Here is a 23,303-nt window from a genome sequence, read left to right as displayed (position 1 = left end):
AAGGAGAATGCTTTCAGAGAGGGGAAGAGGAAGCTGGGAGGGCTCTCAAGGGAAGGAGAATGCTTTCAGACAGGGGAAGAGGAAGCTGGGAGGGCTCTCAAGGGAAGGAGAATGCTTTCAGACAGGGGAAGAGGAAGCTGGGAGGGCTCACAAGGGAAGGAGAATGCTTTCAGACAGGGGAAGAGGAAGCTGGGAGGGCTCTCAAGGGAAGGAGAATGCTTTCAGACAGGGGAAGAGGAAGCTGGGAGGGCTCTCAAGGGAAGGAGAATGCTTTCAGACAGGGGAAGAGGAAGCTGGGAGGGCTCTCAAGGGAAGGAGAATGCTTTCAGACAGGGGAAAGGAAGCTGGGAGGGCTCTCAAGGGAAGGAGAATGCTTTCAGACAGGGGAAGAGGAAGCTGGGAGGGCTCTCAAGGGAAGGAGAATGCTTTCAGACAGGGGAAAGGAAGCTGGGAGGGCTCTCAAGGGAAGGAGAATGCTTTAGACAGGGGAAGAGGAAGCTGGGAGGGCTCTCAAGGGAAGGAGAATGCTTTAGACAGGGGAAGAGGAAGCTGGGAGGGCTCTCAAGGGAAGGAGAATGCTTTCAGAGAGGGGAAGAGGAAGCTGGGAGGGCTCTCAAGGGAAGGAGAATGCTTTCAGACAGGGGAAAGGAAGCTGGGAGGGTTCTCAAGGGAAGGAGAATGCTTTCAGAGAGGGGAAGAGGAAGCTGGGAGGGCTCTCAAGGGAAGGAGAATGCTTTCAGACAGGGGAAGAGGAAGCTGGGAGGGCTCTCAAGGGAAGGAGAATGCTTTCAGAGAGGGGAAGAGGAAGCTGGGAGGGCTCTCAAGGGAAGGAGAATGCTTTCAGACAGGGGAAGAGGAAGCTGGGAGGGCTCTCAAGGGAAGGAGAATGCTTTCAGAGAGGGGAAGAGGAAGCTGGGAGGGCTCTCAAGGGAAGGAGAATGTTTTCAGACAGGGGAAGAGGAAGCTGGGAGGGCTCTCAAGGGAAGGAGAATGCTTTCAGAGAGGGGAAGAGGAAGCTGGGAGGGCTCTCAAGGGAAGGAGAATGCTTTCAGACAGGGGAAGAGGAAGCTGGGAGGGCTCTCAAGGGAAGGAGAATGCTTTCAGACAGGGGAAGAGGAAGGTGGGAGGGCTCTCAAGGGAAGGAGAATGCTTTCAGAGAGGGGAAGAGGAAGCTGGGAGGGCTCTCAAGGGAAGGAGAATGCTTTCAGAGAGGGGAAGAGGAAGCTGGGAGGGCTCTCAAGGGAAGGAGAATGCTTTCAGAGAGGGGAAGAGGAAGCTGGGAGGGCTCTCAAGGGAAGGAGAATGCTTTCAGAGAGGGGAAGAGGAAGCTGGGAGGGCTCTCAAGGGAAGGAGAATGCTTTCAGAGAGGGGAAGAGGAAGCTGGGAGGGCTCTCAAGGGAAGGAGAATGCTTTCAGAGAGGGGAAGAGGAAGCTGGGAGGGCTCTCAAGGGAAGGAGAATGCTTTCAGAGAGGGGAAGAGGAAGCTGGGAGGGCTCTCAAGGGAAGGAGAATGCTTTCAGAGAGGGGAAGAGGAAGCTGGGAGGGCTCTCAAGGGAAGGAGAATGCTTTCAGAGAGGGGAAGAGGAAGCTGGGAGGGCTCTCAAGGGAAGGAGAATGCTTTAGACAGGGGAAGAGGAAGCTGGGAGGGCTCTCAACGGAAGGAGAATGCTTTAGACAGGGGAAGAGGAAGCTGGGAGGGCTCTCAAGGGAAGGAGAATGCTTTAGAGAGGGGAAGAGGAAGCTGGGAGGGCTCTCAAGGGAAGGAGAATGCTTTCAGACAGGGGAAAGGAAGCTGGGAGGGTTCGCAAGGGAAGGAGAATGCTTTCAGAGAGGGGAAGAGGAAGCTGGGAGGGCTCTCAAGGGAAGGAGAATGCTTTCAGAGAGGGGAAGAGGAAGCTGGGAGGGCTCTCAAGGGAAGGAGAATGCTTTCAGACAGGGGAAGAGGAAGCTGGGAGGGCTCTCAAGGGAAGGAGAATGCTTTCAGACAGGGGAAGAGGAAGCTGGGAGGGCTCTCAAGGGAAGGAGAATGCTTTCAGAAAGGGGAAGAGGAAGCTGGGAGGGCTCTCAAGGGAAGGAGAATGCTTTCAGAGAGGGGAAAGGAAGCTGGGAGGGCTCTCAAGGGAAGGAGAATGCTTTCAGACAGGGGAAAGGAAGCTGGGAGGGTTCTCAAGGGAAGGAGAATGCTTTCAGACAGGGGAAAGGAAGCTGGGAGGGTTCTCAAGGGAAGGAGAATGCTTTCAGAGAGGGGAAGAGGAAGCTGGGAGGGCTCTCAAGGGAAGGAGAATGCTTTCAGAGAGGGGAAGAGGAAGCTGGGAGGGCTCTCAAGGGAAGGAGAATGCTTTCAGAGAGGGGAAGAGGAAGCTGGGAGGGCTCTCAAGGGAAGGAGAATGCTTTCAGAGAGGGGAAGAGGAAGCTGGGAGGGCTCTCAAGGGAAGGAGAATGCTTTCAGAGAGGGGAAGAGGAAGCTGGGAGGGCTCTCAAGGGAAGGAGAATGCTTTAGACAGGGGAAGAGGAAGCTGGGAGGGCTCTCAACGGAAGGAGAATGCTTTAGACAGGGGAAGAGGAAGCTGGGAGGGCTCTCAAGGGAAGGAGAATGCTTTAGAGAGGGGAAGAGGAAGCTGGGAGGGCTCTCAAGGGAAGGAGAATGCTTTCAGACAGGGGAAAGGAAGCTGGGAGGGTTCGCAAGGGAAGGAGAATGCTTTCAGAGAGGGGAAGAGGAAGCTGGGAGGGCTCTCAAGGGAAGGAGAATGCTTTCAGACAGGGGAAGAGGAAGCTGGGAGGGCTCTCAAGGGAAGGAGAATGCTTTCAGACAGGGGAAGAGGAAGCTGGGAGGGCTCTCAAGGGAAGGAGAATGCTTTCAGACAGGGGAAGAGGAAGCTGGGAGGGCTCTCAAGGGAAGGAGAATGCTTTCAGAAAGGGGAAGAGGAAGCTGGGAGGGCTCTCAAGGGAAGGAGAATGCTTTCAGAGAGGGGAAAGGAAGCTGGGAGGGCTCTCAAGGGAAGGAGAATGCTTTCAGACAGGGGAAAGGAAGCTGGGAGGGTTCTCAAGGGAAGGAGAATGCTTTCAGACAGGGGAAAGGAAGCTGGGAGGGTTCTCAAGGGAAGGAGAATGCTTTCAGAGAGGGGAAGAGGAAGCTGGGAGGGCTCTCAAGGGAAGGAGAATGCTTTCAGACAGGGGAAGAGGAAGGTGGGAGGGCTCTCAAGGGAAGGAGAATGCTTTCAGACAGGGGAAGAGGAAGCTGGGAGGGCTCTCAAGGGAAGGAGAATGCTTTCAGACAGGGGAAGAGGAAGCTGGGAGGGCTCTCAAGGGAAGGAGAATGCTTTCAGAAAGGGGAAGAGGAAGCTGGGAGGGCTCTCAAGGGAAGGAGAATGCTTTCAGACAGCGGAAAGGAAGCTGGGAGGGCTCTCAAGGGAAGGAGAATGCTTTCAGACAGGGGAAGAGGAAGCTGGGAGGGCTCTCAAGGGAAGGAGAATGCTTTCAGAGAGGGGAAAGGAAGCTGGGAGGGCTCTCAAGGGAAGGAGAATGCTTTCAGAGAGGGGAAGAGGAAGCTGGGAGGGCTCTCAAGGGAAGGAGAATGCTTTCAGACAGGGGAAGAGGAAGCTGGGAGGGCTCTCAAGGGAAGGAGAATGCTTTCAGACAGGGGAAGAGGAAGCTGGGAGGGCTCTCAAGGGAAGGAGAATGCTTTCAGACAGGGGAAGAGGAAGCTGGGAGGGCTCTCAAGGGAAGGAGAATGCTTTCAGACAGGGGAAGAGGAAGCTGGGAGGGCTCTCAAGGGAAGGAGAATGCTTTCAGAAAGGGGAAGAGGAAGCTGGGAGGGCTCTCAAGGGAAGGAGAATGCTTTCAGAGAGGGGAAAGGAAGCTGGGAGGGCTCTCAAGGGAAGGAGAATGCTTTCAGACAGGGGAAAGGAAGCTGGGAGGGTTCTCAAGGGAAGGAGAATGCTTTCAGACAGGGGAAAGGAAGCTGGGAGGGTTCTCAAGGGAAGGAGAATGCTTTCAGAGAGGGGAAGAGGAAGCTGGGAGGGCTCTCAAGGGAAGGAGAATGCTTTCAGACAGGGGAAGAGGAAGGTGGGAGGGCTCTCAAGGGAAGGAGAATGCTTTCAGACAGGGGAAGAGGAAGCTGGGAGGGCTCTCAAGGGAAGGAGAATGCTTTCAGACAGGGGAAGAGGAAGCTGGGAGGGCTCTCAAGGGAAGGAGAATGCTTTCAGAAAGGGGAAGAGGAAGCTGGGAGGGCTCTCAAGGGAAGGAGAATGCTTTCAGACAGCGGAAAGGAAGCTGGGAGGGCTCTCAAGGGAAGGAGAATGCTTTCAGACAGGGGAAGAGGAAGCTGGGAGGGCTCTCAAGGGAAGGAGAATGCTTTCAGAGAGGGGAAAGGAAGCTGGGAGGGCTCTCAAGGGAAGGAGAATGCTTTCAGACAGGGGAAGAGGAAGCTGGGAGGGCTCTCAAGGGAAGGAGAATGCTTTAGACAGGGGAAGAGGAAGCTGGGAGGGCTCTCAAGGGAAGGAGAATGCTTTCAGACAGGGGAAAGGAAGCTGGGAGGGCTCTCAAGGGAAGGAGAATGCTTTCAGACAGGGGAAAGGAAGCTGGGAGGGCTCTCAAGGGAAGGAGAATGCTTTAGACAGGGGAAGAGGAAGCTGGGAGGGCTCTCAAGGGAAGGAGAATGCTTTAGACAGGGGAAGAGGAAGCTGGGAGGGCTCTCAAGGGAAGGAGAATGCTTTCAGAGAGGGGAAGAGGAAGCTGGGAGGGCTCTCAAGGGAAGGAGAATGCTTTCAGACAGGGGAAGAGGAAGCTGGGAGGGCTCTCAAGGGAAGGAGAATGCTTTCAGACAGGGGAAGAGGAAGGTGGGAGGGCTCTCAAGGGAAGGAGAATGCTTTCAGTGAGGGGAAGAGGAAGCTGGGAGGGCTCTCAAGGGAAGGAGAATGCTTTCAGAGAGGGGAAGAGGAAGCTGGGAGGGCTCTCAAGGGAGGGAGAATGCTTTCAGAGAGGGGAAGAGGAAGCTGGGAGGGCTCTCAAGGGAAGGAGAATGCTTTCAGAGAGGGGAAGAGGAAGCTGGGAGGGCTCTCAAGGGAAGGAGAATGCTTTCAGAGAGGGGAAGAGGAAGCTGGGAGGGCTCTCAAGGGAAGGAGAATGCTTTCAGAGAGGGGAAGAGGAAGCTGGGAGGGCTCTCAAGGGAAGGAGAATGCTTTCAGAGAGGGGAAGAGGAAGCTGGGAGGGCTCTCAAGGGAAGGAGAATGCTTTCAGAGAGGGGAAGAGGAAGCTGGGAGGGCTCTCAAGGGAAGGAGAATGCTTTAGACAGGGGAAGAGGAAGCTGGGAGGGCTCTCAAGGGAAGGAGAATGCTTTAGACAGGGGAAGAGGAAGCTGGGAGGGCTCTCAAGGGAAGGAGAATGCTTTAGAGAGGGGAAGAGGAAGCTGGGAGGGCTCTCAAGGGAAGGAGAATGCTTTCAGACAGGGGAAAGGAAGCTGGGAGGGTTCTCAAGGGAAGGAGAATGCTTTCAGAGAGGGGAAGAGGAAGCTGGGAGGGCTCTCAAGGGAAGGAGAATGCTTTCAGACAGGGGAAGAGGAAGCTGGGAGGGCTCTCAAGGGAAGGAGAATGCTTTCAGACAGGGGAAGAGGAAGCTGGGAGGGCTCTCAAGGGAAGGAGAATGCTTTCAGACAGGGGAAGAGGAAGCTGGGAGGGCTCTCAAGGGAAGGAGAATGCTTTCAGAAAGGGGAAGAGGAAGCTGGGAGGGCTCTCAAGGGAAGGAGAATGCTTTCAGAGAGGGGAAAGGAAGTTGGGAGGGCTCTCAAGGGAAGGAGAATACTTTCAGACAGGGGAAAGGAAGCTGGGAGGGTTCTCAAGGGAAGGAGAATGCTTTCAGAGAGGGGAAGAGGAAGCTGGGAGGGCTCTCAAGGGAAGGAGAATGCTTTCAGACAGGGGAAGAGGAAGCTGGGAGGGCTCTCAAGGGAAGGAGAATGCTTTCAGACAGGGGAAGAGGAAGCTGGGAGGGCTCTCAAGGGAAGGAGAATGCTTTCAGAGAGGGGAAGAGGAAGCTGGGAGGGCTCTCAAGGGAAGGAGAATGCTTTCAGAAAGGGGAAGAGGAAGCTGGGAGGGCTCTCAAGGGAAGGAGAATGCTTTCAGACAGCGGAAAGGAAGCTGGGAGGGCTCTCAAGGGAAGGAGAATGCTTTCAGACAGGGGAAGAGGAAGCTGGGAGGGCTCTCAAGGGAAGGAGAATGCTTTCAGAGAGGGGAAAGGAAGCTGGGAGGGCTCTCAAGGGAAGGAGAATGCTTTCAGACAGGGGAAGAGGAAGCTGGGAGGGCTCTCAAGGGAAGGAGAATGCTTTAGACAGGGGAAGAGGAAGCTGGGAGGGCTCTCAAGGGAAGGAGAATGCTTTCAGACAGGGGAAGAGGAAGCTGGGAGGGCTCTCAAGGGAAGCAGAATGCTTTAGACAGGGGAAGAGGAAGCTGGGAGGGCTCTCAAGGGAAGGAGAATGCTTTCAGAGAGGGGAAAGGAAGCTGGGAGGGCTCTCAAGGGAAGGAGAATGCTTTCAGAGAGGGGAAAGGAAGCTGGGAGGGCTCTCAAGGGAAGGAGAATGCTTTCAGACAGGGGAAGAGGAAGCTGGGAGGGCTCTCAAGGGAAGGAGAATGCTTTCAGACAGGGGAAGAGGAAGCTGGGAGGGCTCTCAAGGGAAGGAGAATGCTTTAGACAGGGGAAGAGGAAGCTGGGAGGGCTCTCAAGGGAAGGAGAATGCTTTCAGAGAGGGGAAGAGGAAGCTGGGAGGGCTCTCAAGGGAAGGAGAATGCTTTAGACAGGGGAAGAGGAAGCTGGGAGGGCTCTCAAGGGAAGGAGAATGCTTTCAGAGAGGGGAAAGGAAGCTGGGAGGGCTCTCAAGGGAAGGAGAATGCTTTAGACAGGGGAAGAGGAAGCTGGGAGGGCTCTCAAGGGAAGGAGAATGCTTTCAGAGAGGGGAAAGGAAGCTGGGAGGGCTCTCAAGGGAAGGAGAATGCTTTCAGAGAGGGGAAAGGAAGCTGGGAGGGCTCTCAAGGGAAGGAGAATGCTTTCAGACAGGGGAAGAGGAAGCTGGGAGGGCTCTCAAGGGAAGGAGAATGCTTTCAGACAGGGGAAGAGGAAGCTGGGAGGGCTCTCAAGGGAAGGAGAATGCTTTAGACAGGGGAAGAGGAAGCTGGGAGGGCTCTCAAGGGAAGGAGAATGCTTTAGACAGGGGAAGAGGAAGCTGGGAGGGCTCTCAAGGGAAGGAGAATGCTTTCAGAGAGGGGAAGAGGAAGCTGGGAGGGCTCTCAAGGGAAGGAGAATGCTTTCAGACAGGGGAAGAGGAAGCTGGGAGGGCTCTCAAGGGAAGGAGAATGCTTTCAGACAGGGGAAGAGGAAGGTGGGAGGGCTCTCAAGGGAAGGAGAATGCTTTCAGAGAGGGGAAGAGGAAGCTGGGAGGGCTCTCAAGGGAAGGAGAATGCTTTCAGAGAGGGGAAGAGGAAGCTGGGAGGGCTCTCAAGGGAAGGAGAATGCTTTCAGAGAGGGGAAGAGGAAGCTGGGAGGGCTCTCAAGGGAAGGAGAATGCTTTCAGAGAGGGGAAGAGGAAGCTGGGAGGGCTCTCAAGGGAAGGAGAATGCTTTCAGAGAGGGGAAGAGGAAGCTGGGAGGGCTCTCAAGGGAAGGAGAATGCTTTCAGAGAGGGGAAGAGGAAGCTGGGAGGGCTCTCAAGGGAAGGAGAATGCTTTCAGAGAGGGGAAGAGGAAGCTGGGAGGGCTCTCAAGGGAAGGAGAATGCTTTCAGAGAGGGGAAGAGGAAGCTGGGAGGGCTCTCAAGGGAAGGAGAATGCTTTAGACAGGGGAAGAGGAAGCTGGGAGGGCTCTCAAGGGAAGGAGAATGCTTTAGACAGGGGAAGAGGAAGCTGGGAGGGCTCTCAAGGGAAGGAGAATGCTTTAGAGAGGGGAAGAGGAAGCTGGGAGGGCTCTCAAGGGAAGGAGAATGCTTTCAGACAGGGGAAAGGAAGCTGGGAGGGTTCTCAAGGGAAGGAGAATGCTTTCAGAGAGGGGAAGAGGAAGCTGGGAGGGCTCTCAAGGGAAGGAGAATGCTTTCAGACAGGGGAAGAGGAAGCTGGGAGGGCTCTCAAGGGAAGGAGAATGCTTTCAGACAGGGGAAGAGGAAGCTGGGAGGGCTCTCAAGGGAAGGAGAATGCTTTCAGACAGGGGAAGAGGAAGCTGGGAGGGCTCTCAAGGGAAGGAGAATGCTTTCAGAAAGGGGAAGAGGAAGCTGGGAGGGCTCTCAAGGGAAGGAGAATGCTTTCAGACAGCGGAAAGGAAGCTGGGAGGGCTCTCAAGGGAAGGAGAATGCTTTCAGAGAGGGGAAAGGAAGCTGGGAGGGCTCTCAAGGGAAGGAGAATGCTTTAGACAGGGGAAGAGGAAGCTGGGAGGGCTCTCAAGGGAAGGAGAATGCTTTCAGAGAGGGGAAAGGAAGCTGGGAGGGCTCTCAAGGGAAGGAGAATGCTTTCAGACAGGGGAAAGGAAGCTGGGAGGGCTCTCAAGGGAAGGAGAATGCTTTCAGACAGGGGAAGAGGAAGCTGGGAGGGCTCTCAAGGGAAGGAGAATGCTTTCAGAGAGGGGAAAGGAAGCTGGGAGGGCTCTCAAGGGAAGGAGAATGCTTTAGACAGGGGAAAGGAAGCTGGGAGGGCTCTCAAGGGAAGGAGAATGCTTTCAGACAGGGGAAAGGAAGCTGGGAGGGCTCTCAAGGGAAGGAGAATGCTTTCAGACAGGGGAAAGGAAGCTGGGAGGGCTCTCAAGGGAAGGAGAATGCTTTCAGAGAGGGGAAAGGAAGCTGGGAGGGCTCTCAAGGGAAGGAGAATGCTTTCAGAGAGGGGAAAGGAAGCTGGGAGGGCTCTCAAGGGAAGGAGAATGCTTTCAGACAGGGGAAAGGAAGCTGGGAGGGCTCTCAAGGGAAGGAGAATGCTTTCAGAGAGGGGAAGAGGAAGCTGGGAGGGCTCTCAAGGGAAGGAGAATGCTTTAGACAGGGGAAGAGGAAGCTGGGAGGGCTCTCAAGGGAAGGAGAATGCTTTCAGACAGGGGAAAGGAAGCTGGGAGGGCTCTCAAGGGAAGGAGAATGCTTTCAGAGAGGGGAAAGGAAGCTGGGAGGGCTCTCAAGGGAAGGAGAATGCTTTCAGAGAGGGGAAGAGGAAGCTGGGAGGGCTCTCAAGGGAAGGAGAATGCTTTCAGACAGGGGAAGAGGAAGCTGGGAGGGCTCTCAAGGGAAGGAGAATGCTTTAGGCAGGGGAAGAGGAAGCTGGGAGGGCTCTCAAGGGAAGGAGAATGCTTTCAGAGAGGGGAAAGGAAGCTGGGAGGGCTCTCAAGGGAAGGAGAATGCTTTCAGAGAGGGGAAAGGAAGCTGGGAGGGCTCTCAAGGGAAGGAGAATGCTTTCAGAGAGGGGAAGACGAAGCTGGGAGGGCTCTCAAGGGAAGGAGAATGCTTTCAGAGAGGGGAAAGGAAGCTGGGAGGCCTCTCAAGGGAAGGAGAATGCTTTAGACAGGGGAAAGGAAGCTGGGAGGGCTCTCAAGGGAAGGAGAATGCTTTCAGACAGGGGAAAGGAAGCTGGGAGGGCTCTCAAGGGAAGGAGAATGCTTTCAGACAGGGGAAAGGAAGCTGGGAGGGCTCTCAAGGGAAGGAGAATGCTTTCAGACAGGGGAAGAGGAAGCTGGGAGGGCTCTCAAGGGAAGGAGAATGCTTTCAGGGAGGGGAAAGGAAGCTGGGAGGGCTCTCAAGGGAAGGAGAATGCTTTAGACAGGGGAAAGGAAGCTGGGAGGGCTCTCAAGGGAAGGAGAATGCTTTCAGAGAGGGGAAAGGAAGCTGGGAGGGCTCTCAAGGGAAGGAGAATGCTTTCAGACAGGGAAAGGAAGCTGGGAGGGCTCTCAAGGGAAGGAGAATGCTTTCAGAGAGGGGAAAGGAAGCTGGGAGGGCTCTCAAGGGAAGGAGAATGCTTTCAGACAGGGGAAAGGAAGCTGGGAGGGCTCTCAAGGGAAGGAGAATGCTTTCAGACAGGGGAAGAGGAAGCTGGGAGGGCTCTCAAGGGAAGGAGAATGCTTTAGACAGGGGAAGAGGAAGCTGGGAGGGCTCTCAAGGGAAGGAGAATGCTTTCAGAGAGGGGAAAGGAAGCTGGGAGGGCTCTCAAGGGAAGGAGAATGCTTTCAGAGAGGGGAAGAGGAAGCTGGGAGGGCTCTCAAGGGAAGGAGAATGCTTTCAGACAGGGGAAGAGGAAGCTGGGAGGGCTCTCAAGGGAAGGAGAATGCTTTCAGAGAGGGGAAAGGAAGCTGGGAGGGCTCTCAAAGGAAGGAGAATGCTTTAGACAGGGGAAAGGAAGCTGGGAGGGCTCTCAAGGGAAGGAGAATGCTTTCAGAGAGGGGAAAGGAAGCTGGGAGGGCTCTCAAGGGAAGGAGAATGCTTTCAGACAGGGGAAGAGGAATCTGGGAGGGCTCTCAAGGGAAGGAGAATGCTTTAGGCAGGGGAAGAGGAAGCTGGGAGGGCTCTCAAGGGAAGGAGAATGCTTTCAGACAGGGGAAAGGAAGCTGGGAGGGCTCTCAAGGGAAGGAGAATGCTTTCAGAGAGGGGAAAGGAAGCTGGGAGGGCTCTCAAGGGAAGGAGAATGCTTTCAGAGAGGGGAAGAGGAAGCTGGGAGGGCTCTCAAGGGAAGGAGAATGCTTTCAGACAGGGGAAGAGGAAGCTGGGAGGGCTCTCAAGGGAAGGAGAATGCTTTAGGCAGGGGAAGAGGAAGCTGGGAGGGCTCTCAAGGGAAGGAGAATGCTTTCAGAGAGGGGAAAGGAAGCTGGGAGGGCTCTCAAGGGAAGGAGAATGCTTTCAGAGAGGGGAAAGGAAGCTGGGAGGGCTCTCAAGGGAAGGAGAATGCTTTCAGAGAGGGGAAGACGAAGCTGGGAGGGCTCTCAAGGGAAGGAGAATGCTTTCAGAGAGGGGAAAGGAAGCTGGGAGGCCTCTCAAGGGAAGGAGAATGCTTTAGACAGGGGAAAGGAAGCTGGGAGGGCTCTCAAGGGAAGGAGAATGCTTTCAGACAGGGGAAAGGAAGCTGGGAGGGCTCTCAAGGGAAGGAGAATGCTTTCAGAGAGGGGAAAGGAAGCTGGGAGGGCTCTCAAGGGAAGGAGAATGCTTTCAGACAGGGGAAGAGGAAGCTGGGAGGGCTCTCAAGGGAAGGAGAATGCTTTCAGGGAGGGGAAAGGAAGCTGGGAGGGCTCTCAAGGGAAGGAGAATGCTTTAGACAGGGGAAAGGAAGCTGGGAGGGCTCTCAAGGGAAGGAGAATGCTTTCAGAGAGGGGAAAGGAAGCTGGGAGGGCTCTCAAGGGAAGGAGAATGCTTTCAGACAGGGAAAGGAAGCTGGGAGGGCTCTCAAGGGAAGGAGAATGCTTTCAGAGAGGGGAAAGGAAGCTGGGAGGGCTCTCAAGGGAAGGAGAATGCTTTCAGAGAGGGGAAAGGAAGCTGGGAGGGCTCTCAAGGGAAGGAGAATGCTTTCAGACAGGGGAAAGGAAGCTGGGAGGGCTCTCAAGGGAAGGAGAATGCTTTCAGACAGGGGAAGAGGAAGCTGGGAGGGCTCTCAAGGGAAGGAGAATGCTTTAGACAGGGGAAGAGGAAGCTGGGAGGGCTCTCAAGGGAAGGAGAATGCTTTCAGAGAGGGGAAAGGAAGCTGGGAGGGCTCTCAAGGGAAGGAGAATGCTTTCAGAGAGGGGAAGAGGAAGCTGGGAGGGCTCTCAAGGGAAGGAGAATGCTTTCAGACAGGGGAAGAGGAAGCTGGGAGGGCTCTCAAGGGAAGGAGAATGCTTTCAGAGAGGGGAAAGGAAGCTGGGAGGGCTCTCAAAGGAAGGAGAATGCTTTAGACAGGGGAAAGGAAGCTGGGAGGGCTCTCAAGGGAAGGAGAATGCTTTCAGAGAGGGGAAAGGAAGCTGGGAGGGCTCTCAAGGGAAGGAGAATGCTTTCAGAGATGGGAAGAGGAAGCTGGGAGGGCTCTCAAGGGAAGGAGAATGCTTTCAGAGAGGGGAAGAGGAAGCTGGGAGGGCTCGAGTGGACAGAGTCCGTGGCCTTTCATGGGCTGAGTCCTCGCCGGGAAGGAAGAGGAGTCTTTCTTTTTCGTGTTGTGCTCTGCTATCATCACAGGGCATGAGAGCTCTGCCTTCTGGTCTCCCAACTCTATTTAATTGAGGTTTCTGTTTATTAATTTTTTTACATTTTCCCCCTTTTGATCAAGATTTTTCTCTGAAGCACTACTGATCAAGTATCAGGTTTTCTGGTTTCAGTGGCTTTTTGTCCCTTAATGCGAGGAGGGGCCTTTGCTGGGTGTGGTGTCTCACATTGGAGAGAAAGTACAGGTTGGAAACCTATTGAAGTCACATTCAAGTATCAAGGAGAGGTAAGAGGAAGAACTTTCAGGCACTTTTAATGTAAACTCTCTCATCAAGATCATAGAGATTGGAGAGCATCTGAAGTGTTATGTCATCATCAAAGGTTTGGCAGACAATCTTCCAACAGGCCTGGTCTGGATATCTTGGGAAAGCTGTCTCATCAGTTGCGGCTTCAATTATGGGAAATCTTTACTTTCAGGTCATCAGATGATGTGCAGGGCCAGTCAGGGTTCGGTGCAGTTTTTAGGTGTGTCACATGAATCCAAGAGTCCACTCCTTGGAGTTTGGCGGCACAAGGGCTGGTTAGCAGTACCTGATAGGGGCCTTTCCAGTGAGGTTGAAGAGAGTTCTTCTGGAGGTGTTTTTTTCCAATAGACGAAGTATCCAGGTTGCCAGGTGATGTTTAAGGTCATCATCTCCCACAAGTACACTATGAAAAGATTGCTCTATCAAAACATGGTTATTTTTAATAGAAGCAGTTAGGCCTTTGCAATATTGGAGTATCTCTCCTTTTATCAGTTGTGAGTCAAAAGAAGCAAGAGCCAAGTGCATTGAGCATCCTGTGGCTGTCTTAAAGGGTGAGAGCTTTATGAGTTCCAGAAGAGGTGAATCTGAGATTTAGAAGGACCAGTGGTGAGGTATCTGGAGGGCCTTTACAAATTTTGCCAATTGAGTCATAATAATGCCATTAGTGCATTCACCTAAACGAGAATTCAGAGTGGTAAGCACAGTGAAAGTGTTGTAAAACTGGCTAAATAGCAGACTTGTTGCAGTGCCTGATCAGTAAAATGTGTTCCTTGATCACCATGAAATTTGAGAGGAATTCCCCAGGTAGGGATAATCTTTTCTAAAAGGACCTTAACCACAGAAGAAGCGGTAGCCTGTCTGCAAGGGAGGCCTGTCTGTATGTGAAAACACATAGACCATTACTAAAACATATTTATATCCACGAGCCAGAGCAAGTTGTCAGACCTTGAGTGGCCCATTGGACAGTTTAAATTGTTCAGGAGCAGTACAAACAGACTTCTTCGGGTTGTATTTCAGACAAGTGGGACAAGTGAGGTAGATACTTTTGGTGGATTTGTCAATGTTTCCCCATCAATATTGATTCATGAATGCTATCATTTTGTTAGTAGACCAATCGTTTAATGCTTGTACAGGGGTGATGAGTGGGGATTTTAGAGTCTCCAGTAGGACTGGGTTGTTAGTTAGTCTAAACCAGAGCTTTCTCTTTTTATCAGACCAACAATTTTTGAATTTCTAATCTTGTTTTTCCTTTTCTGAGGCCAGTTGTTGGGCTTCTTTAGCCAGTTTTTCTAAGTTATCATTTGGGAGAATGTTCCTTTGGACCAACAGAATGCGGTTAGCCCCTTTCAGGGCAGCATTCCCTGCAGAAATGTCAGCAAAGTGATTTCCCTTAGCTTCCAGAGAGTAAAGTTTAGAATGCCCTGGAATATTAGTAATAGCTAAAGTGGCAGATAAAAATATTGCATTCCTGAACATAAGAGCCATTTAAAATTTTATTTCCGCTGGAAGTGAGGAAGCCACATTGCTTCCACAGTATTCCAAAATCATGAGCTACTCTTAAACTGTGTACCATCAGTATAAATATTGGCAGTTTTGCCCTTAGCTAAAGTACAAGCCCATTTGAGAGTGTATAATTCAGCCTGTTGGGCCAAAGTAGCCATTGGTAGAGATGCTGCCTCAGCAACATCAAAAGGAGTTGCAGGGGCTTCCCTGATGGCGCAGTGGTTGAGAATCTGCCTGCCAATGCAGGGGACACGGGTTCGAGCCCTGGTCTGGGAAGATCCCACATGCCGCGGAGCATCTAGGCCCGTGAGCTACAATTACTGAGCCTGCGTGTCTGGAGCCTGTGCTCTGCAACAAGAGAGGCCACGATGGTGAGAGGCCCGCGCACCGTGATGAAGAGTGGCCCCCACTTGCCGCAACTAGAGAAAGCCCTCGCACAGAAACGAAGACCCAACACAGCCATAAAATAAAAATAAATAAATAAATAAAGTAATATTTAAAAAAAAAAAAAAAAAGGAGTTGCAAAGCATACCCAGCATAATATTTGCCATTGTTACCTTTTAAATAAGAACATCAGTGAACCATGGGAAGTCAATGTTACTGAGAGATCTTTCCTGTAAATCATCATGAGGAGTCAGGAGGTGATCAGTCAGTGTTAAGCAGTCAAGAGGGACTTCTTCCGTGACAGAGGGGGGGAAGAGTAGCAGGGTTAACGTTATTATAGCATAAAAGAGTTATGCGAGGAGCAGTTAACAAAAGGACTTACTTCATAGGAGGTGAGGCAGCTGGCTGAGAAATATTGAGGGTGATGAGAATTCAGGAGGGCTTCTACTGCATGAAGTACAAAAATGGTTAGAGGGGATCCCACAGTTTTCTTGGTGGCCTTAACCCAAAGGGCAGTGGCCATAATGGCTTTAAGGCAAGCAGGGTATCCCTGTGCCACAGGGTCCAGTTACTGGCTATAATGCAATGTGGGTTGATGGTGGACCCCGTGGTTTTAGGTGAGTACCCCAAGGGCATTCTCTTCCTTTTTATATACAAAAAAGAAAAGAGGGAATTTGATCATTGGGATTCTCAAGGGCAGGCAGGTTCATCAGACTCAACTTTAAGGCCTTACAGGCTATGTTGTTTGGTTCTTCCCATAAGTTTGAGTCATGGTTGTTATTGTTTAATAAAGCATACAGAGGTTTGGCCATAAGAGAGAAATTTGGAATTCAATTTTGGCAGTAACCAACTATCCTGAGAAAACTTTGCAGTTGGTGCTTAGTTTGGAGTTTGGGAAAACTTAGGACATCATGAAGTGTATCTGGGTCTACATGTAGCTTTTGTTCTGATATCAGATGCCCTAAATATCAAACCTGGGTTTGGGCAAACTGCAATTTTTCTTTGACGACCTTATGTCCATTTCAGGCTAAAAACTTTGGCAAGTGAATACTGTCTTCCTGTGAGGAAGATTGAGAAGGAGAGCAAAGAAGCAAATCATCCACATATTGCAACAAAGTAGAACCTCTAGGGAACTTTATATAATCCAGATCAGCCTTTAGGATTTGTGAGAAATAAGAAGGACTCTCAGCAAACCCCTGGGACATTTACTGTCCAGGGGAATTGTTTTTCTTCCCAAGTGAGAGCAAAAAGGTATTGGCCGGCTTCATCAACTGGAATATTAAAGAATGAACTACATAAATCAGTAACAGTAAAGAATTTACTTCCAGTAAGGATGGATATTAGTAATGTATGGGGATTAGGAACAACGGGGTGTCAAGGGATAACAATGTTGTTTACTGCTCAGAGATTCTGGATGAACCTCCACCCTCAGCCTTTAGGTTTTCTTACTGGGCTGGTGTAAGGGATAATGAGACCTTGAGCCTTGTAATGTTCTATTATGGGCTTTATGCCTTTAAGGGCTTCTTTTCTTATGGAATATTAATTAATTCTGGGAAGTGGTTTTGAGGGCTCTATTTGAATCTTGATGGGAGGTGCGCTGTGAATTTTGCCAGTATCAATTGGAGTTTTTGCCCATAAGGAGGGTGGCAGCTGATTAGGGACAAATGATCAGTGTTTCCAGAATTAGCTCTAGTGCCATCAGAGGCAAAACAAATAAAAGATGTCAAAGGATCATTTAATTCACCTGATTGGTTACTTTGATGACTATTGTCAAATTCTAGAATTATTTCTCCCTTTTGGGAGAAAGAAATTCCAGCATGATACTTCTTTAAGAAGTATCAGCTTAATAAATGAATAGGGGCAGAGGAACTAAGGAGAAAAGGGTGTGCGTCTCTCAAAGGGCCTAAACAAAAGGGAATAGGTTCAGGGAGAGGAAACTCTTGAGGCTTGTTAGAAATCCCACTATTTGAGCTGTTTTAGGGACTGCTTTATAGTAGTGGGGTTGAGCACTGAGAGTATGGCTCCAGGGTCAGTTAAGACTAGAAGAGATTCATCCCCAATCTGGAGAAATGTTTCAAGTCGATTGAGAGGGAGGATTGGGAAGAGCCCCTGTAGTTTATCAGAGTCCTGTCATTGAGAATTGGGCAGATGTTGGAAAGGCTGGTTAGAGGGCTGAAGGCCTGAAGTACTTACACTTGTTAACAGTCTCTTTCCAATGTCCTGGCTCTTGGCAATAATAGCAGAAACTAGGAGGGTTTTGGTTTTGTTTAGGAGTCTTTTAGTTGCTGGATTTGAAGATTAAGAATTTTAGTAGTCTTTTTTGGGGGGGGGCAGGGTTACCCACCTAGAGTTTGAGTAAGCTGGTTTGCCAGGTTAGCTAAATCTGGAGTGGACATCGTTTTCCATTCTATCCTGGTCCTTTTTACTAGAAAGGAAAGCACCCAGTTCAGCCCATTAATAAACATAGAGATAACAGATACCCAGATGGAATCTACATCTGAAAGAAGATCAGAATTTTCTTTTAAAACAATCTGGAGTTGATTGTAATAGTCATGAACAGGATTATCAGATTTTTGTGTGCAAGCGTGAATTTTGTTCCAATCAACAGGCTTTGGAAAAGCCGTAGGAATTACCTGATGAAGTCGCCTCATGATTGCTTAAGTGTGATCGTATAATAAGTTACTGGGCTGGTCTCGCAGTTGTAATGCTAGAGACCTTTCAAGATTTTCCCAGTTAGCAGTTTTTATCCAATGCTAGGCCTGGCCTTCACTGACAAATATATGAACTAGGTGATGTAAGTCAGAGAAACCAGGTTGTCAAGTTTGAATGACTATATTAAATTCCTCAGCAAATCTATGAGGATCTTCTGTTACTTTGGGAAAATCTTTGACTATTGCTCACAGTTCAGCTTTAGTCCAGGGAATATAAGAAATTAAGGGTTTAGCCTCTGGTTCCTCAGAAGGCTTAATTTTAAAGCAACAGGTTCTGGCAATTTCAAAGGAAGAGGGAGTAGGGAGAGTTTCAGAGAAAAGGGGAAGTTTAGCAAGAAAATTAGTAATGGGGACACTGAGGGTACAGAGGAGGTGTAGACAATGTAAAAGGAAGGAGGAAGTTTGTGCCAGAGGCAGAGTCTGACCATAGGAGCTGAGGGAGAAAGACAAGATGGCACCTGAGGTGAAGCCTGAGATGAAGAAGCTAAGGAAGAAGATCGTGAAGCTTCAGAAGCTATTTTGTTTTTCTTTAATAATTTGCCTCAGTTAATCTTAAAGTCTTATTTTGCAGAGAGGCAATTTTAGACTTCTGATAACATTGGGAAGCCTCAAAATTTCAAATCAAAATAGTCATTCCATTCAGTTCTGGAAGTTTTTGAGCTATTGTAATCCAGTTTGGTTTTAAGAAAATTAATTTGAGGATTCCAAAAGTGTCCCATAATGGCCATTGGTATTCTAAATTGCCTTTGGTCAGGTTGGTCCATTGGAAATGCCTGTGAGGAAGGACTGTGGTTTTTAAACACAAAATCAGCTGAAGTACCTGTTGTGGGGTGGGTTGCCCTCAAAATATTTAGATAACTGGGATCCCAATTCTCAGAGGTTTTTCTCTATAATAAAAGAACAGTTTTCAAACAGCTTAAACAACTTACAGTTTAAACAGCTCAATTCAAACAGCTTGCAACTCAAACAGCTCGCAGGTCTAATACCAGCCAGTTCTAAGGAAACAGTTTGGTCCTGGAGAAGCCAGGCCAGAGGATTCTCAGCCAGCTTCAGTTAAAACAATCTGATCTCAAAATCAGACCAAAGTGCCAAATGAGTACCCTCATGCAGAACAAGGCCTTAACCTGGAAGACAGAACCTTAAAATGATTCCAGATAAAGCCTGGAGAGCTTCAAATGCAAAATGGAGAAACATGTACCTTCAAACTTCAAGGTCTGTGAGAAAAATCAGTGAGCACAGTGGGCTCAATTGTGGGGACTGCACCTGTTTGCTCACCAGCCCTGGAGCTATTGGGGGTCTTCTCTGATCCCCGTACAGGCCACCAAAATGTTGACCTAAAACAAATGGACTTCCAGATATTTCTTCAGCAGAAATGGTTTTATTTGTGATCAGCAATTCGAGGTCTATAACCATGGCAAGCCATGTGCTGCAGGTTCTCGCTTTACAAGGGAAGGAGAACTCATTTATAGAGAGGAAAAGGAGGTTGGCGGACTATAGTAAACTAAGAGTCCATGGCTTTTTATTGGCTGAATCATTTCCAGGAAAGAAGAGGAGTCTTCTTTCTGTTGGGCTTTGCTGTCATTACAGGGCATGAGAGCTCCATTTTCTGGGATCCTGACTATTTAACTGAGGTTTCTTTTTATTGATTTTTTACAATATCAATATAACTGCCCTTTTTTTTTCCAAGAAGAGAAATATTTTTTTGGAGGAAAATCTGTAGTATACACTTTTTCCTATGTTTATACCAACCCATAAAGTTTGATAATCACAAGTGAACCTTTAAGAAAGGTCAAACCTTTTCTGCCAACTGTAAGGACTGCAATCAAGGTTATTCAGAAAGAAAGCATTTTAAGTTATCAGGAATATCAAAAGATCTAGATGTTCAATACAATCTTTGAAACATTACCAAAAATAGGTTGTTTATTCCTGAAAGCTGGTAGGGAGGTGATATTTTAAGAGTATCTTCATTTGTCTTGAGTATACTAGATTCTTGGCTTGCCTGACCAAAATAACAGGAGAGGTGAAGAGTGTAACTCTTATTTACATAGCTATCTCTTAAGTAAGACTGTATCCCCCAGAGCTCCTTAGTGTTTGTTTACTGCATCAAAGAATCCTATATCCTTTACTCCTGATCGGACATTTAGGTTGTACCATTTATAGCATGCCTCTGATCAGTCCCACAGAAACATCTTTTCATTCATTCAATTATTCATTCATTTAACAAGCGTTCATTAAACAAATAGTAGTAATATGGTGGCATTAATAATGCTATTAACAACAAGAACTGAAAAAACACCCACAGTCATTTATTGAGCCCTTTGTATCGGCTAGACCCAGTACCAAGATATATTTATTTCATTTAATTTTTAGAAAATCCTGTAAAGTTGGTTGATAATATCCCTGGTTTACAGACCAGGGGAGTCTGAAAGTTTAAATCAACTTGTTCAAGGTCAAAGGTTAGGAAATAGCAAAGCTGATATTCAAAATCTGATTCTTTTATTTCAAAGACCATTCTAATAATCATTACACTAAAGCAGTCTTTCTGTTATATGCAAGGCAGTATGCTAGAATATGGGATTAAATGAATAAAGATGAATAAGACATAGTTGATAAGAAGCAAATAGTTTTATGGGGGACATGATTCAAATCCTAAAATAAAGTGACAACACATTGATTTTTATGGGAGCCTTGAGGAGGACTACATAAGCCAGCTCTTCAGAGGAGAGATTGGAAGAGAATAAGATAAAAATGGGGGATAAGGGCATTGACAGTGTCATGAAATGAAGAGAATCTGACCCAAGGCATTGACATTAAGGATGATGCAAAGGCATTGGATTAGAGAAAGATTTAAGAAACAAACTGTAGCACTTGTTGCTTAGATCTGGGGAAAGGGAACGAAAGAAGAAATGAAAGACAGACTTCCAAGGTTCTGGTTAGAACGAATAGATAAATTATGTTGGCCAAAACTATGGCCAGAATACAGAATACAGAGGGAGGATTTCAATTTTGACATTTTGAGTTTGAGGTGCATAGGATATTGAGGAAGAAATGTCCAGCTAGTGGTTGAATATATGAGTCTGAAGCTCAAGAGTGAGGCTGGGGCTGGAGTTTAGGATTTTTTAGTCCTTAGCATGTGAGTGCTAATGGGATTGATGCAGGAGTTTTAAGGCAATTTATTAGCAGACATTCTTTCCAAGGGCAGCTTGGAAACAACAAATTACTTCATTGAACTTGTATCGGGGAAAGTTCTTTATCCTGTCCCTTGTAGTGTATTAAAACTTCAGATGGGGAATTCCCTGGCAGTCCAGTGGTTAAGACTCTGTGCTTTCATTGCCATGGGCCCTGGTTCAGTCCCTGGTTGGGGAGCTAAGATCCTACAGGCTGCATGGCGGGGCCAAAAAAAAAAAACAACTTCAGATGGTTGAGGGACGAGGGAGGGCTTATTGGGCAAGTTAACAGGCTACTTTAATAGCCTTAATATGGTACATTTTAGCCACCTTCAAGCACCAGGGTCACCTTCCATTAGCTCCATGCTCCCCGATCCCTGAGGTCTCTAGCGTGTATTTTTACAAAGTGTAGGAGGTCTGCCTCTTCTGTCATGGATCTCTAGCCTCCCACACTTCATTCTTCACATTTTCATCTCATCTAGGACATAAGCCATGTGGGTGCCATAAAATGTGGAGCTCTCTGCCTTCCCCTACTTCTTCCAAGTACAGAGCACCCTCCATCTTTCCTCTTCTCTCATTTGCCAGTTCAGTGACTTGCTCTGGCTCATGAGTTTTATAATTGGCACAGTACGAATTTATGTCTCAGCAAACTTACAAATTACTGCATGTAATAGATTTTTGAGACCGTTTATGAATAATTGAAACCACAAATGTTAAATTCTTGAATGCCAGGGGCCTACTGAATATCAATATTTCATGGAGTTCCATAAAGAACATTATGAATTCCAGTTTTTATGCCTCTTAAAATATTTGAGAACCCCTGATCCATAGTATTGGTATCTGTGACTTTATTACTCCTTTCTCTTTTGGAATAAATTAACATGTTCAACATATTCCTCGTGAAGATATTAAAAAAACAAATCCTTCTTTACATTTCATGGAAGTAGAGGGAGTTGAAATATGATGCTTTACATTTCATATCTTTTATTTCATTTCTTTGGTTTGCTTTTCATTTTTTAAGTGGTAATATAGTAGATGGTTATTGTCAAAAATTAGACTATTCAGACGCATGTGAAGTAAAATGAAAATCTTAATTTGCCTCATCCTTCAGTCTTATTGCCTACTGGTATTTTGGTTTGCATCCTTCTAAATCTTTTCATTTGGATTTACACAAGTAAGTACTCACATAGATATATAGGGAATTTGTTTTTACAAGCTAGATGGAATCATAGTATATATATATTGTTTAATTTTAAAAATCCTTAGATATATATAGATCTACCTCATTCTTCTCAACCTCTGCACAGTGTTTCATAGTAAGAATGTATTCTACTTTATTTAACCATTTCCCTAGTTGTGTCATTTTTTTTCCCCCTATACTAAATGTGACAGGACGTTGAATGGGATATTTTTCCCTATTGTCAACAAAACTGTTGCTGAGGCCCAACACTGAGGACAGAAGTACTGTTAAGTAGCTCATGTTTGAAAGGAGCCCCCCAGCAGTGAGAGCTAGACTTTCCCTGTGGGGCTTATTGAAAGGGGTGAGAAGTATTCACTGTCCCACCCCCAGGCTTTATCCAAAGAGAACTGAGAGACAAGGAGGTTTTAAGATCTGGGAGAGGGCTGTGTTTGGGGGAAGAAGTTATTTTCTCCCTTTCTAGAATCAAGAGAAGAGATGTGCTCTAAGAGAATTTATTGTGGCATTTTGAGACGCCAACAGGAAAAAGAGACTGACATTTTATTGGACCTGCTTAGCCAGTGGATTTGCTGACTTACCCCATTACTGTCTGAACAGAAGAAAAGAAAATTGGTGAACGTTGACCCAGTGGGGGGGCTGCCAAGTGGGGAGGTGGATCAGAATTGCTCTGTTACCCCACCCCCGCCAGGTCCAGATCCTGGCATGTGTTAGTTGGTCCTGTAGCAGAGGGAGATGAGATTGGGGTGTACTTGAGCAGCTTCGGAGGAAAGAGTGTATATGTTAGCGGGATGTGGCATGAAAGCCACCAGCTGAGGGCCAGCTCCAAGAGGTAGTCACGTGATTGGTTATCTATTACCTACTATAGGAGAGCCATGATTAGATCTAGATTCTTTTTGCAAGGTCTTTAGTCAGTTTGGATAACATTTTAAAGTTGGCATACTGTGTTTCTTAGAAAAGAAAAACCTATCAAAACACCTAAGTAATTAGTCTAAAAAAAAGTCATGCTGATACCTTCTCAAGAAATTTGAGCTGTTAGATATCACATAACATTAAAACCAGCTTTTTCTGGAAGACAGCCAGCATACATGAGTTCTTAGTTATACATGGGAGTGAACATTCACGTGTATCTAGTACGTGGTCATCACATCCTTACCAGGAGGACTGAGGTTTATCTGAGCAATGTTTTCACTCCACAGGAAGTATAAGTAATTAAGAGGTCATTTTTAATAGGATAAGACTAGGCTTACTCTTTGTACTTACTGGTGGTAAGTACACATTAAAAAAGGTCCTGTAGTGCTAATGAGAATATTTACTTGATCTAAGATGCCTTTAATTGGTTAAACTGAAACTCTTATTCCTACCACTTCAAAGGAATCATTTATTTTCTAAGTTGCTCATAACTTAATGCAAATTTTTCTGTGAAGGAAGAGCAATTTCATCATTCAGCTGTAGCAAAAAAAATCATGATTATATTTAGAGGGTAGAAATAAAGTATTACAGTAACTTATAAGAAATTATAAGAACAGGGCATAAGAGTGTGACACATTCTTTTGTTTTTTTTTTTTTTTTAAAGACACCAGTTGTACTTGAACATTTGTTACTTTTTAAAAAAATAATTAATTAATTAATTAATTAATTTTTGGCTGTGTTGGGTCTTCGTTTCTGTGCGAGGGCTTTCTCTAGTTGCGGCAAGTGGGGGCCACTCTTCATCGCGGTGCGCGGGCCTCTCACTATTGCGGCCTCTCTTGTTGCGGAGCACAGGCTCCAGATGCGCAGGCTCAGTAATTGTGGCTCATGGGCCTAGTTGCTCCGCGGCATGTGGGATCTTCCCAGACCAGGGCTCGAACCCGTGTCCCCTGCATTGGCAGGCAGATTCTCAACCACTGCGCCGCCAGGGAAGCCCTGGTGACACATTCTTGAACAGGAAATTT

At 48.0% G+C, this 23,303-nt stretch overlaps 1 protein-coding gene across 8 annotated transcripts in view; it reads left to right on the top strand.

Annotated features, from left to right (window-relative positions):
• APLF (aprataxin and PNKP like factor) overlaps positions 1 to 23,303 on the top strand; it is a 118,924-nt gene that overhangs the window by 66,131 nt on the left and 29,490 nt on the right. The window lies entirely within an intron of this gene.

Source organism: Balaenoptera physalus (genome assembly GCF_965194825.1).
Source record: "Balaenoptera physalus genome assembly, chromosome: 15".
NCBI classification, from domain to species: domain Eukaryota; kingdom Metazoa; phylum Chordata; class Mammalia; order Artiodactyla; family Balaenopteridae; genus Balaenoptera; species Balaenoptera physalus.
The sequence above is the reverse complement of the archived record's forward strand: the minus strand, read 5'-3'. Positions and strand labels throughout refer to the sequence as shown.